Source organism: Pseudochaenichthys georgianus, chromosome 15 (genome assembly GCF_902827115.2).
Source record: "Pseudochaenichthys georgianus chromosome 15, fPseGeo1.2, whole genome shotgun sequence".
In the NCBI taxonomy this organism is placed as follows: Eukaryota; Metazoa; Chordata; class Actinopteri; order Perciformes; family Channichthyidae; genus Pseudochaenichthys; species Pseudochaenichthys georgianus.
In genome coordinates, this window is record NC_047517.1 from 13,374,619 (window position 1) to 13,394,412 (window position 19,794).

Consider the following 19,794-nt stretch of genomic DNA (forward strand, 5'->3'; position numbering starts at 1 on the left):
CAATTTACTAAAATATTTTAACATTATTAGAACATAAAGACATAATATTCCTGTAATATTTCAACTCAAAATTCCTGGGTAAGTGGACTGACCACTCTGGTCATTAGGATGATTTTGATAGTTTACTTAACTATTGGAATTTGACTATTAACACATGTAAAAGGATGACTCGGAATCAGCTGGTGAAAGTAACATTTATTTATTAGAAAAGGGGAGCTGGGAGTGGAGGTTGGTTATGGCGGCAGTGGGAAACAGTTGTTCCAGGCTGGGTAGAGAGGCCTGGCTGGTCTTGGGAGTGTGACATTCCTTGATTCCTCCTGGGAGAGACACAAAAATCAGTGTGAGGCAAAAGCAGGTTGTAAAAAAATCTGATGTTTTTAGAGAACGTTATCCTACCTTTCAGAAGAACATTCTGGGAACCAAAATAAAACATCACGCTGAAAACTTTTCAAGAATAGTAGGGCATAATGTTCTAACAATGTTATCAAAAACACCTTAAGAAGGTTATCACCAAACATTTCAAGAATGTTTTTAAAGAACATTATCCTACCTTTCAGAAGAACATTCTGGGAACCAAACTAAAACTTCCCGCTGAAAACATTCCTAGAACAATGAATGGTAATGTTCTCAGAATGTTTTTAGAACCAAAAATGTCTAGCTGGAAACTCACACATGCCACCGCAAACATGCAATATCTGCTTACAGCTTATCATGAATTACGTGCTTGTTTGTTTTTTTCAAAAGGAAAATGTGGTGATAGCCTCCTGAAAACCTTTTCTGAATGTTGCTTGGAGAATGTTCTTCTTTTGTTATCATGTAACATTGAGGGAACGTTTTATAAAGAACATCTTTAATCTGTTACCCCAACAACGTCCAAAACACATGCTCAGAATGTTGCAGGCAAAACGTTCCACCTTTGTTAACATATCACATTAAAGGAACGTTTTATAAAAAACGTTCCGTCATCTCAGGCCTTAATAACATCCTCAAAACATCCTCTGAATGTTGCAGTTAAAACGTTATGTCTTAGTTAACCTTAAACCATATAGGAACATTATTTGAAATAATAAACATCCTCAAAAGGTTCTTTGAACATCAAATGAAAACGTTTTCTTTAAAACATTTTTAGAACCTGTAGGTAACGTTAGCCAAAGTTGTGAGAACGTTCCCTGCTAGCTGGGAAGGCGGGAAGGGAATTTAGAGAAAGTGTGTGAGAATTAGATTTTTGACAAGTTTGTATGGTTGCAATACAACTGATTAGAAATACCTTAACCGAGCACCAGTGAAGCCATATAACGATTATGCTACCTCACATTTGGAAATGATATTCCGGAATGGAAAGAAAATAGGAAAAGTGAAAACATTGAGCAGAGTATTAAAGTAAAAGGCCGTTAATTCAAGGTCAACTACAATATAACTCATTTGTTGTCTTGGTGGCCTGTTTGGCAGTACTTGTCTGGAAGATTCCAGAGAAACCTAGATTTCCTTTTCATTTCCAATGGGTGGATCTGCATCCAAGAGGGATGCATTTATGTCCCAGTGTCCCTAACAGGCTTGACTTCCTGCTGTCTAAGCAGAATGAATAGAGTGTGAAAAGACCATCTGGAAAAATGAGAGGTGATCCAGGAGACGAAAAGAAGGGGCATTTATTATAATAAATGTCAATGGGAGAATGCTGGGATATTTATCTTTTCCGTCAGACAAATGGAAAAGAGAGCTCTCTTTAGAGTCACAATCCCAAAAAAAAGTATGGACTCTTTGAATGAAGTTGATCTAGCAACTGTGTTGTCACAAGGATCTGAAGTCTCAGTTTAGGATTTTGCCTCCCCACTATTCAGAATCGGAATCAGGTGTACTACCAGGTACTTATACAAATACAAGGAATTTATTTTGGTGTCTGGTGGTGCACACATAAACAATCTAAGAAAATAAGTTGCAATCTGATTGACTGGTCACTTTGGTGTCTACTTGTCAATCACTGGGTTGACACGCCTTTAAACATAACCTGCTTTATCCTATATTTTCCTCTAAATAGGTCCATAATAAACTAAATGAACATCATGCCGTATTGAAGGGAGATTGAAAAGTAGGGTAATTTTCTCATAGACTTCAATACAATCTGACCCTACTTTGGAACCACATTGCATTGCATTGCATTGCCTGTTTAGACCCGGAGGCTACATCCACTTCTTTAATACAATCTATGTTTGTTTTATAAACTTATAATCACTCAAAATGTCATGATCTCAATGATGATGATTTGTAATGACGAATAGAAAGATCAACTCGACCCAGTGTGGGTAGAAACCCATCCAAGACAATTATTTTCTATTGTTCCACCAAGTCAAAACAACCCATTGGGGGATTGATTTTTAGTGTGTACATTTTTTTTTTGTTTAAGGTTGTCAGTCTGCCATGGATGTGTTTATCTAAGCAGTTCCTCTACGATTAGTTCTCTTTACGATGTGAATAAAAAGTTGGGGAAGAGAAAAACGGTCAATTGCATAAGAAAGCAATGATGATATAAATTAAAAAGGACAGAAATCGTAACAGAATAGTGTTAAATATTGACATTGACCTGCTTGGAGTACTAAAAGGTTAGGTGGGGTTTACACCAATAAAACAACTAAAATAGTGTCAAGTCAAGTTGTCAGCCACAGAAAAGTTCAACAAACTGTCTTTCAAATGATTGTCTAATAGTTCTGGCACTCATTGTAGTGTTCGATGTGGCAAATCCCACCCATCTGGCACAGAGGCAGAGCCAACACAAATCATAAAAATTATCGTCAGAAATAATTTGGCTTAGTTTCTTGGGTCCCTGGTGGGAAGAGAGGGAAGGAGAGATGGAAAAGTAAAAGAGTTATCCTTTCTGCCATGAATCTCTAGCTCCCCCAGTGAGGCGGCTGAGCGTCTCAGGCATTCTGTATCTGTTCGTCATGTGACTTATCCGTCATCCTTTAAACATAATGGAGAGCAGATGCCCTGGAGAACACACACACACACACACACACACACACACACACACACACACACACACACACCTATTCTAATTACATAACACTTGACTCGCTCCCTGTGGAACACTAGCAACCATACCAGGCTTTCCTAAATCAAGAGATGCTGGCATGATAAGTGACACCCACACACATTAATGTACAAAATGATTATTTAAATGTACAGAAATGCACTGTAAATTCTACAGAAGGAACTGCTTTAGTGAAGAAATACTTTACTAAACTGATTGAATGATCACAAGAATAGAAAGACAAACACATAAACTCAATCGGTCACACATTCAGATGCAGTGATGGGGAAATGGAACAATTAAAGTGTAATGCCTTGGGAGAGCAACGCCACTAAACTGCTGAGGATGCACAGCCAAGAATAGACCAACAGAGAAAAGAAGGGAAGAGAAGGAAAGAGGGGAAAATGTGCACTGTCACTGGGACCAAACCACCATCGAGCTTTGTCACCTGCCAAGAAAAACAACAATCACCAACGACACAGAAAGAGAAAGAGTAAGAAAGAAACTTAGGGGAAAAGGAAGATGAGGAGAGGAACAGAAGAAAGAGCTACAGAGGGAAAGAACAGGGAGGCCAGTGTGAAATGGATAGTCGGACGGTTGCAGTCAGCCAGGAGGTCAAGGTTGGGGGGACAATGTAATTGGACAGTCCCCTGAAAGAGAAGACGATGATGCCGAAGCTGATTTGTCACTGGACCAGAGCGGCTGTCCGTTTACGTGGAAACGAGCATTGTTATGAGTACAGTTTGTCCTCTGATGTCATCCTGTTGCTTCTCATGGCCGGGCCTTCTGCCATACCGCCAATCTGCTCGTAATGCACAAACACAAACACACAATGACACACACATACAGACACACACACTTACAAATAGTGGCATTAAAGTGTAAATAACAACATAAGAAATGCAAATGTTAAAACCCACAATTCACAAAACTTTAACAGACCTTTTTAATACATTGCTTTAGTGTCACTCACTACTTGGGCCACTATTTTGCCAGGAATCAATGATGTGATGACGATAATGGTGGGGATGATCCAGGAGGCTTTTTTTTTGGAGATGAAGCGGGTTAGCTGATGAAAAGTGTTGAGAACTTTCCCCCTCCTTCTGGGTCAGGGCCCATGTCTCACTCCAGGCTCGGCTTGCGTTGACTGATTCTATCTCTATCTTTCTGGGTTTGGCTAACGGAGATGGATTCTGTCACCATTGGCAAAGTGGGTCTCCACATGCACAGTCGCTAGTCTGCACCCTGCAGGCTCCTCACACTCACTCACACAGGAAGCATTCTGCTGGCTTTTGAGTAGCATGAGGTGCTTTCACACCGGAGTACTTTTCCCAGGAATAGTTCCGATAGTTCTTGGGATTTTGCTTTCACACCAAAAAGATCTGGAACTAGAACCTAGTTCATGCGAACCTTTCCACCCCTTTTCAGTCCCTGCTAGAGAGGTGGTACTTTCCTGGGGAGGAAAAGGTTCCAATTTCTGATTGGCTGGGCGAATTGCAAACCACACCCGTAAAACTCCGAAAAGTTTTGCAAAGCCGCCATTTTATTTGCTCGCATTATCATTAGCATTAGCCCAGCGTACCAACGGAGAGAGACTAACTTATGGCAACACAAAATAAAACGTGGGGGCGGTGGAGTGATGAGGAGGAGTCGGCGCTTCTGGCGATTTACCCGGGACTTCAGGTATACTGCCACCCGAAGTACTTCGGGTGGCAGTATACGCGGTGAAGTTGTTTGCGGCCTGCCAGTAAACCCAAAGCAGAAGAAGAAGAAGTGACGTCAGCGGCTTCATTTGCGTAATCCTCCCTCAGGGACCGGTATGAAAGCGATTTACTAGGACAGTTCTGGGACTAAAGAGTTCGGCGGGACTAAGTACTGGGAACTAAGTACGGCAAAGTACTTGGTGTGAAAGCGGCTAATGAGACCTTTCTATATAATGAAATAAATTGTTCTAGTATATAACAGGAACATAGCAATGCATAGAGTCAACCTTTCCATTGAATATGAGAAAAAAAACCTGTAAATCATTCAAACAAAAATTCATCATGCAAATAATTTGGCATACTAAAGTGATCACATGCAATATTTACTATACAAAGACAGCGTTTTTGGGAAAGTTTGGGGCTCTCTGCTGGAACTGCTACCCCCGCGACCCGACCACGGATAAGCGGGAGAAGATGGATGGATGGAAGACAGCGTTTTGGAAAATGTCCATGCAAACAACTATATTAAGGTTGTAGTTTTGTATAATCAGATCAAATTTAGAACGTTGGCTTGTTTTATTCACGCCATGTTAATTTATTCTCAGATGTTTGGAATTACTATAGGAACATTTGTACCAAGACACAGATTAGAATCAGAGAAACCAATGTGCTCATAAAAGCAGATGGATGAAGGCATGGCAGATATCTTTACAAAACAGCGTTTTTTTATAGATCTGGCTACAACAAAAATCAAATGCAGGTAGTGAAGAAATTTCAATACTACAGGGACTGGATTATTTTTGGTTGATACCTTAAAAGAACCAATACCCAGCCCTGGTCCTAGCAGAATTCAAGGGTGTACTTACTCTTTGATAGCTAATTGGAGAAGTTTGAGAGGTGTAGACTGATGCTGATGTGCTGGGAATCAGCTCAAACCAGCAGCATTTTGGCTAGGTTTGGGACAGTGCTGCATGGCACCCAAAATTGGACCAATGGACAGTTTCTGACATGTCATTTATCACAAGTCTGGCATCAATCCCAGAAACAGTCATACTGGATTTAGGCCTCTGCTGGGCCCTTTTTAGCCTCCTGGGTAACTAATATCAGCTTCAGTTAGAAGGTAATTGAAAACAGTATATTAATATTGCTTGAAATGTTTTGCTGCCAAAATTACGAGACTGGCCATACCAACACATTGTCCCAGAATCATGTTGTCACCACAACTGAACATGTCCAACAAGCCAATTTAGCAAAAGGTGTGTACTCTAGCAGAAACGAAATCCCAGTTGCTGAAGAGCATACAGCTAGTGAACTCTGCTGTAGGTGAGGCCCAACAAGACTCGACCTGCTCCACACATGGATTATTTACACATGACTGGATTGGTCCTTGTTTAATCAGGCTGGTTGATCTGAAAACGATCTGAGAAGGTTTATAATGTGTCACCGCTGGTTGAATCATGGTCTTGACAGAAGATGTAAACTGCGATCTTAAGATAATTATATAGATTTTAAGTTTCCTTTGTTTGGTTAACACCTTAATGTTGTCACATACATCCTGACCAGAAAAACAAGAGGCACTTTCACACCAAGTACTTTTCCCAGGAATAGTTCCCAGAACATAGTTCCCCGGAAATCTTTAGTTCCAGAACTATCTAGTAGATCGCGTTTATACCGGAATAAGTCCCTGAGGGAGGATTACGCAAATGAAGCCTCTGACGTCACTTCTTCTTCTGCTTTGGGTTTACTGGCAGGCCGCAAACAACTTCACGGCGTATACTGCCACCCGAAGTCCCCGGCCGGAAGTCCCCGGAGTTGGGGACTGGCCTCAGTAGAAGCTGATGGGAGTCTTCCCAGCAGCTTCTACTGAAGCCTTCCGAGTAAATCGCCAGAAGCGCCGACACCTCCTCATCACTCCATTACATTGCATTTAGCTGACGCTTTTATCCAAAGCAACTTACAATAAGTGCATTCGACCAAGAAGATACAAACTTGAAGAAGACAGAATCATATAAGTACATCAGGTTCCATAGAGCCAAAACATTTCAAGTGCTACTCAACTGGCTTTAGATAAGCCAGTCCTTTATTAGTATATAAGTGCTTATTTAGTAATTATATTTCTCAAAGTGGAGTCGAAAGAGATGAGTTTTCAGTCTGCGCCGAAAGATGCTCCCATGTTTTCTTTTGTGTTGCCATAAGTTAGTCTCTCTCCGTTGGTGCCTGCTGGAGGAGGAGGAACCTATTGCGGTGAGCATGTTGTAACTTCCGGTTGTTGTCATCTCCGGGTATCCCGTGTGCCTGTTCTGTTGCTAATAGCTTATTAACTTAACTTAATCGATCGTTTTAAAACTCTTGATCACGGCAACTGCCTGACGTTGTAATCACACGTTACTACAGCTTAAGCACTCACAACTCTCCTTCTCTTAGCGACTGTAACTCCACAGTTGCCTACACTCTTTTTGGGTTTGCTAACGGTAGCTACTTTAGCTTGATAGCTAGCCATGGCTCTTTCCCCACCCTCGGGTGTTATTTCCTGCTCTTCCTGTCTCATGTTTGGTTACTTCCCGGCCTCCTTTACTGGTACCGATACATGTGTTAAATGTAGTATAGTTGTTAGGTTGGAGGCGGGAATCATAGCCATAGAAGCCCGGCTCCGCATCTTAGAAAGTAACTCAGCTACAGTAAAGCCCATGTTAGCCAGTGCGGACCGGCAAAAGGTAGCTCCTCTTAGCCGTCCCCCGGCAACTCCCGAGCAGCAGGGAGACTGGGTGACTGTTCAGAAGGGGCATAACACGAAACCCGCAGGTCCCCACCAACCCGTTCACGTATCTAACAGATATTCCCCACTCAGCGAGACACCCGCTGAGAAGCCAACTCTGGTTATTGGTAGCTCTATTATGAGACACGTGAATTTAGAGACCGAAGCCTCCACAGTCACATGCGTTCCGGGGGCCAGAGTGGGCGACGTTGAGGCGCATCTTAAACTGCTGGCTAAAAAGAAACGTAAATACAGTAGGATTGTTATTCACGTCGGTGGTAATGATGTTCGTTTACGCCAATCAGAATGCACCAAACTTAATGTGGAGTCGGTGTGTAGTTATGCTAAAACAATGTCGGACACCGTAATCTTCTCTGGTCCCCTCCCCAATCTGATCAATGATGACATGTATAGCCGCATGTCATTATTTCAGCGCTGGTTGTCTTGGTGGTGCCCAGCAAACAATGTGGGCTTCGTAATTAATTGGACAGCCTTCTAGGGAAAACCTGGTCTGATTAAGAGAGACGGCATTCATCCTACTTTGGAAGGTGCAGATCTCATTTCGGAAAACATTTCAGGGCTTTGTGGACTTAATCCATGACAAACTGGAGTTGAGACCAGGAGGCGGAGTCGCAGTCTTACACGCTTCTCTGCGCTCTCTCCTAGGCAGTCATCCATAGGAATCCCGAACCCAATAAAATACCCAATATTAGCGGTGTGTGTGTCTGCCCAAGGACAATTTAAGGTAAAACCTAATAGAGGTGTCATACATAATAACCTAATAAAAGTAAATGTAACAACTACTACAGTGCAACAAAACAGGAAGATTAAATGTGGTCTCTTAAACATAAGATCTCTAGCATCTAAAGCAATATTGGTAAATGATTTATATCAGATTATAATATTGATATATGCTGTCTTACTGAAACTTGGTTGAGACATAAAGAATATGTCAGCATAAATGAGGCCACTCCACCCAGCCATATCAACACTCATATTGCTCGAGGCACGGGCCGAGGAGGTGGAGTTGCAGCAATCTTTGACTCAAGTTTACTTATCAATACTAAACCAAAATTAAATTATACCTCCTTTGAAAGCCTCGTTTTTAGTCTTACGCATCCGACCTGGAAAACTTTGCAGCCAATCTTATTTGTTACAGTGTATCGTGCACCAGGTCCTTATTCAGAATTCTTATCAGAATTCTCTGAGTTTTTATCAACTTTGGTTCTTAAAACAGACAAAGTAATTATCGTAGGTGACTTTAATATTCATGTTGACGATGATAAAAATAGCCTTACTGTTGCATTTAACTCTATATTAGATTCTGTTGGTTTCTGTCAGAGTGTAAACCAACCCACTGCTATAATCACACTCTCGACCTTGTTCTGACTTATGGTATTGAAATTGAGCAACTATTAGTCGAACCGCATAATCCTGCTTTATCCGACCATTTCTTAGTAACTTTTGAAGTACTATTACGAGACTACAAAGCATTAGTCAAAAGCTCTTGCAGCAGAAACCTATCTGTTAGTGCTATAGCCACATTTAAGGAAGAGATTCCACCAATACTTAACTCGATAGCATGTCTGCATGTAGGGGAGGAAACTTATACAAAATGTACACCACCCCAAATTGATCATGTTGTTGATAGTGCTATAGATGCGCTGCGAATACAATTAGACTCTGTTGCTCCTTTGAAAAAGAAGAAAATAAAACATAGATTAGCTCCATGGCATAATGCCGAAACCCGCAAAAATAAAGCAAAAGTCTAGACAACTTGAAAGGATATGGCGTTCCACTAAACTTGAAGAATCTCGTTTAATTTGGCATATTACTCTCAATGAATATAAGAAAGCACTGCGTAAAGCGAGAGCAGCCTACTACTCTTCATTAATAGATGAGAATAAGAATAATGCAACATTTCTTTTCAGCACTGTAGCCAGACAGAGAGCCACAGCTCCATTGAGCCTTCTATTCAAGCACTCAGTAGTAATGATTTGATGTGCTTTTTTAACGATAAAATTGTTACTCTTAGAAACAAAATTAATGACCTCTTGCCTTTGACCAGTATAGTGTTATCAACAGCTCCCGGAAACGTAAGTTCTAATATTACACTAGATAGTAAACTAGAATGCTTTTCAGCCATTAACCTTGAACAATTACATTCAATGATTCTCTCTTCTAAACCATCAACGTGCATGTTAGACCCAATTCCAACTAAGCTGTTGAAGGAAGTTTTTCCATTAATTAGCACTTCTTTATTAAATATTATGAATATGTCTTTATTATCAGGCTATGTTCCACAATCATTCAAAGTAGCAGTGATAAAACCGCTTCTTAAAAAGCACAACCTCGATCCAGAGGTTTTAGCCAACTATAGACCTATTTCTAATCTTCCGTTCCTCTCAAAAATTCTTGAGAAAGCGGTCGCAAAACAGTTGTGTGATTACTTAAAAAACAATGATTTATTTGAAGATTTTCAGTCTGGCTTTAGAACACATCATAGCACAGAGACAGCTCTGGTTAAAGTCACAAATTACATTCTAATAGCCTCAGACAAGGGACTTGTCTCTATTCTTGTTTTGCTCGATCTCAGTGCTGCATTTGATACTATCGACCATGATATCCTATTGCAAAGACTAGAGCACTTAGTTGGCATACAGGGAACTGCTTTAGGCTGGTTTAGGTCCCATCTATCTGAACGCTCTCAGTTTGTACGTGTTTACGATTAATCTTCCACGCAAACCAAAGTTAGCCATGGAGTGCCACAGGGCTCAGTACTCCGACCTATTTTGTTCACATTATATATGCTTCCGTTAGGCAATATTATAAGGAATCATTCTGGAAACATTCATTGTTATGCGGATGATACTCAACTATATTTATCAATCAAGCCTGATGAAATTAATCATCTAAATAAAATTCAAGACTGCCTTAAGGACTTAAAAACGTGGATGACCTTAAACTTTTTGATGTTAAACACGACCAAAACTGAAGTTATTGTACTTGGCCCGAAGAATCTACGAAACAAATTATCTAAAGATATACTAACTATGGATGGCATTAATTTGGCCTCCAGTGAGACTGTAAGGAATCTTGGTGTTATATTTGATCATGATTTATCCTTTTAATCGCCCACATAAAATCAATTTCAATGACCGCCTACTTCCATCTACGTAACATTGCAAAAATCAGGCATATCTTGCCTCAAAACGATGCAGAGAAACTAGTCCATGCATTTGTTACTTCTAGGCTGGATTATTGTTACTCTTTATTATCAGGGAGTACCAAGAAGTCAGTCAAGTCGCTTCAGCTGATTCAAAATGCTGCGGCTCGTGTACTAACCAGAGTTAGGAAAAGGGACCACATTACTCCTGTTCTGGATGCCATACACTGGCTCCCTATAGAACACAGGATAGAATTTAAAATTCTTCTTCTCGTCTACAAAGCCCTTAATGGGCAGGCGCCATCTTACCTTAAAGAACTCATTATACCCTACTGTCCTACTAGGGCATTGCGTTCCAAGAATGCAGGGTTGTTGGTTGTTCCTAGAATCTCTAAAAGTACAATGGGAGCCAGAGCCTTTTCTTATCAAGCTCCACATTTGTGGAATCAGCTTCCAGTTTGTGTTCGGGCGGCAGACACCCTATCCATTTTTAAGAGTGCGCTTAAGACCTTCCTTTTTGATAAAGCTTATAGTTAGGGCTGATTAGATTCAGCCCCTAGTTTTGCTGATATAGGCTTAGTTTGTCGGGGGACATCTTACTTCTTCCTTCTCTCTGTCTATACCTGTGTTCCGATTAACCCAGCTTCCCCAAATGTCTTTCTTTTTGGTGTCTATATACGCCGGGATCCGGAGTCATGGATGATCCTGCGGTCCTGTGTCCTGGATCGCTAGCCCTGGATCGCGAGTCGTGGCTGTGGTACTGGATCATCGGTCCTGGATGGATATCCTCGTGGATTCATCTTCCTATTATACACACATGCATTTCCAAACATTTGGACTACCTATGTTGGAAATGTATTATCTTTTCAATTTACACACGGCATCTATTGCACGTCTGTCTGTCCTGGGAGAGGGATCCCTCCTCTGTTGCTCTCCCTGAGGTTTCTCCCATTTTCCCCTTTAAACTGGGTTTTCTTCGGAAATTTTTCCTTGTACGATGTGAGGGTCTAAGGACAGAGGGTGTCGTATTGTCATACTGATATTCTGTACACACTATGAAGACCACTGAGACAAATGTAACATTTGTGATATTGGGCTATATAAATAAACATTGATTGATTGATTGATTGATTGATTGATTGATTGATTGATTGATTGATTGATTGATTGTGCGCTGGGCTAATGATGCTAATGCGAGCAAACAAAATGGCGGCTTCACAAAACCTTTCTGAGTTTTACGGGGCGTGGTTTACAATTCGCCCAGCCAATCAGAAATTGGAACCTTTTTCTCCCCTTTTCAGTCCCTGCTCTCTAGCAGGGACTGAAAAGTACTTGGGTGTGAAAGCACCCAAGTACTAGATAATTGTACATTTGATGAACTACTGGAGGCAGTTCACTAAGAGTCTACTTTTCTGAACAGCAGTAGCCTGAAGGCTGCAATTGAATGGGGAGGATCAAACACTCACACCTGAAGGCTGTCCTCCACAATAACATATCTGGGGAACTAGCAGGAGATATATTGGCAGGTTGGCTTCGTGTTAATGAAAGCTGACCTGTAAATGGACTTGCAATCCTCTCGCCACCCCGGAGGAAGTCTATCACCATTAGGATGTCTATAGGCAGGGCACTTTGGGGCCACGTAAGGGGCGGAACATGTTTTTTTGGCTTAAAATGATCTTATAAAATCTTGTCGTAGATCTTGTCTCTCAACTACAACTCCATTCTCGCGTCTCAAGTTGCTAATCGGACTGTAAACAATGAGCAATGCATGGAAAAGGAAGTCTTGGCCCTGATAACCGCTGGCTACTTTGGAACCCCTAAAGTACCACACAACTTATTTTAACCCAACCAATGTGGCTATTTATTTAAACAAACATAGTTGAAAGAATACGAGTAAAATTCAAAAATATGTAATGAAAGACAATTAGATATACAATAAATAATCAAACCAGATTTATAACTATATGTTTAATTGAAAGTGGTTTGATGAATGCCTGTGATAAAGCAACCTTATCTGAACCACTCTTTATAGTTTGTTTATACGGCAACCTAAGTGCTCTGACAGAAATGTAACTATTCTCCGGGGCCTGATTGTGTGGGTATGTCCTATGAGGAACCCAGATAATATGAGTCCTGTCATAAATTTGCCAGCTTTCCTTGTGATGGAATGTTTTTTAGTCAGCAATGATTGACTGCCACTCCAGGGGTCATTATTTTCTGGGTGAGTGGCTCCATCTTACAGGAGACAGCGAGTAACTCATGGCCCCAGGACCAGCGCCATAAATCTGTGTGTGTAAGCGAGTGTGTCTGGATACGATATGTTTGTATGTCTCATGCTCAGTGTGTTGACTTAAAGGGACACTTGAGCTTGCCCCTGCTTGCCTATCAATCAAGTCTTTCACTTTATAACTTTAGAGTTTCACACTTAATACAATCACACTTTGACTTCGTCTTCATTATTTAGTTTTTATTCTGAAAAATTGTAGTTTATTCCTCGAAATGTTTTTTGGTATAAACTAATGTAGAAATGTTTTACACACCCAGTCCACTTTAAATTCAGTTTTATAAGGTCAAAGAAGACTGACTGTTGTTGTTGAGGTTAGATTGATTTAGGCAAATCACAGCAGTGTTATTATGGGTGAGTGACTCATCCGCATTGCGTTCACCGCAGGCCTGATCATGTCTCAAAACATCAGTTGGTAACCCGTAAAGTCAGTTCTGAGGAACAATGTATTTGTATGAACAATGTATTTGTATGATTCACTTTTATATTTTATTGTCAAATGTGAGCAAATTATCAGAAAAATACTAAAGTGATTGTAGACAAACAAGACATTATTGTTTTATGCGACAGTAAAACGTGATCTATGATCAGTTTTGCAGGGGGAGTTTACAAGTTTATTTTTGTCCCTTTTGCAATCAATCAATAATACTGAAATGGGTCCAAGGCTGCTTTAAAAACATTCATGCACCTGTTTCCTAACCCACTAGCTAGCTTGCTATGGCCGGCTGTCAGCCATCTAGCTAAACGTTTAAAACAAATTCAAGACCTTTACTTCTCCTAAAGTCAAACTCCAGCAAAGCTAAAGCAGCACTGTAAACACTCAGTCACCTCTGGTTCTCACACACACACACACACACACACACACACACACACACACACACACACACACACACACACACACACACTATTATTGTGTATAACTGTCACATGCGTTCCTCAGAACTGACTTTACGGGTTACCAACTGATGTTTTGAGACATGATCAGGCCTGCGGTGAACGCAATGCGGATGAGTCACTCACCCATAATAACACTGCTGTGATTTGCCTAAATCAATCAAACCTCAACAACAACAGTCAGTCTTCTTTGACCTTATAAAACTGAATTTAAAGTGGACTGGGTGTGTAAAACATTTCTACATTAGTTTACACCAAAAAACATTTCGAGGAATAAACTACAATTTTTTCAGAATAAAAACTAAATAATGAAGACGAAGTCAAAGTGTCAAGAATAACTTTGAAGTTACATACAACAGGCATTTTGATAATGTAAGTCAAATCGATAAGAACATGGTTGAAATGTAAAAAAAAATAGAGTTAGACGTTTTACTGCCTGAACATTTTTGGGGATCGGGGGGGGGCATCAAAATGTACTTGGCCTTAATATTAGTATGGTCCCTTTGCCTTCCCTCCCTTTTCCCCCTTGTTTCAGCCAATCAGCTGTTTTGCTGTTCCCAGGGAATACCCCTGCCATTCAGCTACCTGTTCCTTCCCTGTAATATCACCTCATTACACTCACCTGAGCTTCTTCATCTGCTCTACATCCCCTCATTGGATTAGATTGTATTAAAGTCCTGGTTTTCTGTTCAGTTGGATCCTTCGTTGTGATCTATAAAGTTCAGTTGTGCCTCTATACAAAACATTTTATCGAGTTAGAGAGCTCAAAGAGAAAGAGACAGCGTATGGATGAGAAAAACAATAGTTGAGGTGGACAGAAAGAAACAATGTATTTTAGTTGTTACACAGAGGACAGTGAGATTTCTCATTGAAATGCCATTTTGTTGTTTAAGGCCTAAGTGGACATTCTTTGTGAAGACTAAATAGTCTGGATTTAGGTTTGCAAAAGCTTTGCTGTCTTCATTTAGTTCACCCAGTCTTCCTGTGCTCGAAGTTAGAACCTGCAATCACAAGACCTCACAAAGTCCACAGAAGGAAGTAACATCCGTCAGCCATATTGTATTGTTTATTTGTGTGACAACAACGTTACCAAAGGAAGTGTCAGCTCAGTCTGCACTTCTGTATTCCAGTACCCTGTTTGCTTCACAAAGATACTATCATATCATTATTTTTTCCAAAGTGCCTAAAACATTTTGACTAAGGCAGAAAGCAAGGACACACTCAATAGCTCGATGAATGTGAGAAGGCAGCTGAATTCTCGGAATCGAGGAGAAGCATTGTGACCAAAGCTTGTTGTTATTGTTATGATAAAGAAAGACAAAAGTAAAAAAAATTGCTTTGCAATGGAAAGCTGATTGACTTAGTGCGCTCCAGCTGTTTCGGTTTCCTCCCTCACCCACCTCCCCCAGCAAGACGTCTTTCATGCCATTGTAGAAGAGGCATGCTAGAAACACAATGAAACAAGCATGAACCCAAACTACACTTCCCCTGGCACCAGGGTGCATTGTGGGAGCCGATGAAAGGAGATGCTGGGTCAGGGGAAACTGAACTGGGTCCTTCACACCCACATTTACAGTTGAGAGAGCAAAGACAAATGTCAGCCATATAGAGATAGGTTGGACCTCTGGCTATTTCCTTGTTATTACCAACCTCTTTCCATGTCTTTTACCTTTTCAAGTTAATTCTTGCCATTTTACAGTCTGTTGGAATCCAAGTATGTGGAGGTGACATGGGAGAACTTAGGCAAAGTAGCTTAAAATGTCCCTTCTAATGGTTGTACCACCACAGTGATTGTATATATTATAGATTATCATTACTCATGAAAGGGAGGATAAGGACCCACCGTGACACGGGTGTCACATGAACTTTACATGTTCTGGAAAGTTCCTCATACAGCTTTAGCCTTTATTTTATCTCATGAAGTCCCTAAGTGACACACACTGAACAGCCTGCTGGGTCATGGTCCAGGACATTTGATTTTGTGTTCCCATAACAACATGTCCAAGATGTCCATGTGCCAGACTAACACATGTGACATAACGAGCTACATTTCAAAAGGTTGTTTGTTAGTTGCTAAAGGTAAAATTCAAGCCATTTAAGAATTAAAATGCTTACATAACATGTATTTTATTACATTGAACCTGTTGTGGAAACATTTATTGATCAAATTAAAGCGCCTCATATGTATACATACAGTACTGAGTAAATGTACTTTGTTACATTCCAACACTGCTAACCAGTCAGTTACTCTTTTAAAAAAACAAGATGTGTCTGACATTTGTCTAATTTAGCTAGCCATACAAACACCCATGCTATGCCACCAGATTCAGCTAACAGCTGCTTATACAACACTAAAGGCACAGTACCAACCTTAGAAACAGCATTTTACAACAACATTGTATCAAAATGTATTTAACTTTCAATATGATATTCCCCTTCTTCGACTTTTAATCGTATTTAAGGGTGGACGTGAAATGTAGAAAAATTAACAAAAAAATGTAAGTCAAAAATTGCAGCCCATAGTTCCATAGAAATGTTCAACTGTTAAGTATACATGCGTCTCCGCATCCCATGTAGACAAAGAAAATCACCTTTTTGCATCTCCCAAATATGAACATGTCCCTTTACAATGAACTAATCATTTTAAACCCGAAGCCTTGGAGCCAAAAAGTTAAGTTGTCGATTTAAAGCTTTGATTAAACAAACACTCCCAAGCCCACCAGCTACACCATTTACAGCACAGACCATGAGCTCACCCTGGGGGGCTCTAGGTATTAATTAGAGTCTCCACCCACCTAAATCCTTATCTCTTTTTCTCCTGGCCATGACCCCACAATTCATCTCTTGTATCTCCTCAGCCTCCTCTCAGAGAGATCGGATTACAGGGCCATCTGATAATGGTAAACACTGAGGTTAAATGTTGGGTTGGGTCTGTCGGGGGGATGAGACTGCAGTGGTTGTCAATGTATTACTAATGCTATTGCCATTCCTGGTTATCCTTTTCTTGGAGCCATCCTGCTTTAAGCACTAGGACACACACTCACACTTGTGTTTTGCATTTCAAAATAGATTATAGGCTGTTTTGTTTCCCTCTTCTCCAAAATTCAATTTGCAACCGCGGTCTGCAATATGTGTTTAACTCCATCATATGTTAGGTCATGGTCTGTTCAGCCGTGACATCCAGAACGTTCTGGGCCTGCAATCGAGCCAGCCAATTACAGTAATCCTATTGATCCAAAACACACCTTACCCTGTCCATAACATGTTATCTGCTGGATCGACCACAAACAGAAAGGCAGCCTCTGACTGTATACATCCATGCGGTGAATCGTCTCTCCGAGCAGCGCTTGATTTTTATTAAAAATGACATCTCCCATCCAAATCAAGCGCTTACTTGAAGCCCCCGCCCTTCAAACTTCGGAGAGTTGGAGCGAGAAAAAAAAGCCAAACGGCTGCAGAAACGTTGCTGTGGTTATGTACAGCTGTCTATTGCACAGACACGCTGGATTTATGTTTACACGCTAGCCTGGTTTATCTGAGCAGTCTGAGTGCTGCGTAAACGAGCTGGAATTTTGGTAGATGTTAATCAAAAACACAGAGAGGAGAATGTCAATCAAAGCCTCTAGCTCATCTTGATGACTTGATGGTCTAGTTTATTTGCCAAATGCTGTATGATTTTACTGTGTATGAAATAGGGTTAACCAGAGCCATATAGATAGAAGAGTTACGACAACGGAAGTCCAAAAACGGTTATCGTCACATGGTTCATGTAGACGAGGATCGTTCCCCGGAAGTTCATGGCGGGCAATGTGAATGCATTGATAACAGGAGATAGAACTACGATTTTTGTTAATTATTAGTGAATAAAGGTTTTGATTTGCAATATTTATACAACAAATCGATATGTGTATGTATTTACATCAATATGTTTTCAAAAATAAAATAGAATTTGCTAATATTAGGATTAGTGTGAACAACTAGTTTACATGTTACTAACAGTGCCTTGGTTAAATAGCCTGTTGCTGTTTATTTATAGCTTTGAATTCTTTCAAACCAATATTATCTTCTTAAACTTGTATGGTAGTCAGGAGGATCACTTTCTAATGTTTATTGATACATTTAGAGGGAGGGGATCTAAAGTAATGCTTTAAAATTCAGATTAGATTCATTTCTACCATTTTCTTAAATTCATGGTAGTTTCAGTAATCCCCTGGTAATTGAGGACACAAGTTATCTAAATGACTAATGTCATCTTTATGGCTTTCAGAAAGGACAGGAGACCGACAGGTGGCTATCAAAGGACTAGCAGCAGCAGCATGATGATGATGATGATGATGATGTTAAATGTGTTGTTTTAGGAACATCCATTGCAAATACATGGAATTCAATAAACATTGAATAGCATATCATGCAGTTTGTCGGTGCCTTTTCCTCCGTGTTGTCCTGGTTTGCTGTGCTGCCTCCTAGTCGCCACCATGGTTTGCTGGGCTGCCTGGGGATGCTCCAATCGCTCAGAGAAAGGAGTACGGCTTCCCCACTGACACAGAGCGGAGGAAAAAATGGATGGCTCAAGTCAGCAGGAGCAATTTCACGACCAACAGCAACACAATATGTGATGTAATTATATACAAACACTGCATTTGCACTTTTTCATAAAACGAAAACCACACCATTGGGAAAGCTTAATGTTTTGTTTAATACAAAAAAACAGGGAAAGGCTTGAAAAACACTGAGAGTTGAGACTCAGGGTGCAGGGTGAGGGTCTCAGTGCAGGTATTCAGGCTCCATTGAATCCCCCTCTGGTTCTTGTGCTGAAAGAGGGAGCAACAGACAGGAGAAAGGGTTATACACACCTATATAGCACACCTATTGCCTTGGGGAGATAAGGTGTTTACTTATATAAAACAGTAGTATTAAACGTACGTTGTGTTTTCACTCTCACTTAAGTCCCTCTCCCTTTGCCATCAATCCAGAATCAGCTGAGCTGCAACATTATACAGACAGGTAATAATCAACAGAATCACAAGGACACAATATGGCTCTGCTAAAAACACTCACTCTTACACGCACCAAAGTTATATTTATCTAATATTTAACTCCCTCCACCCCGCATACAATCCCGTTTAGAAGCCCCTCTTCTCTAATTCAACATGTTGGACCAAATAGACATTAAGAGAACGGAATGTACAATTAAAAGGCTGTTCAACGTGTGTTGCTAACTTGCTTCGGTATGCTAGCTTAATCTGTTATCTGTAAACGTTCCCTAAATCTACTAATTTAGGGATAATCCACTGACATCCTTTAATACACATGTTCATTAGAATCAGATGTGATAATATCCGCAATATAAATCTTTAAACTTCTTCTTACCTTTAAAAGTCCGTCACGAACGGTGTATTATGCTGCAACTCCACAGCTCTGCCAGCCTTGGCGCTAACTTCCGGGGAACGATTGAGAGGCTCCACAATCCGCCATTGCTGTAAAAAAGTGGTCCATTGGAGTGAACGGAGATGTCGTAACTCTTCTATTAAATAGCTCTGGGGTTAACCAACTAATCTGAAAGACTACCACTGATACTGTACTCTACTAAAGGTTTTCAATTTAACTGGAATATTCAGTATTTTTAGGCCTACCAATTTCCTGTCCATGAAGTGACCTCATTATGCTAACACTAAAATCCGAATATTACCCCCCCATCCCTAACCCCCTAACAACTAGTCTAGCTCTCTCCAGCAGGGATAACCTCACCCTTAACCAGTAAACCTAACTTATTAATGCATTATATTGAGTTGGTTTATACAAACGGAATTGTTAAAGACATACAGCCTCGCTAACTACATTCGTACCAATGCCAGCATGCTAAAATGCACACAATGCTAACAATCTGTTTTTTAGCAGTCCAAATGCTCTTAACTATAAGCACTGGAGAAAAATCATTACTTTTGATGGCATTATGTTAAAAATGCT

At 40.5% G+C, this 19,794-nt stretch overlaps 1 long non-coding RNA gene across 1 annotated transcript; it reads right to left on the reverse strand.

Moving 5' to 3' along the window:
* Positions 1 to 18,543: 18,543 nt before the first annotated feature.
* Positions 18,544 to 19,332, reverse strand: LOC139435288 (uncharacterized). The gene is made up of 3 exons (XR_011644569.1): positions 19,198 to 19,332; positions 18,751 to 18,806; positions 18,544 to 18,638 (listed from the first exon to the last, which is right to left on the reverse strand). It is a non-coding gene; the product is annotated as an uncharacterized lncRNA (long non-coding RNA).
* Positions 19,333 to 19,794: the final 462 nt, after the last annotated feature.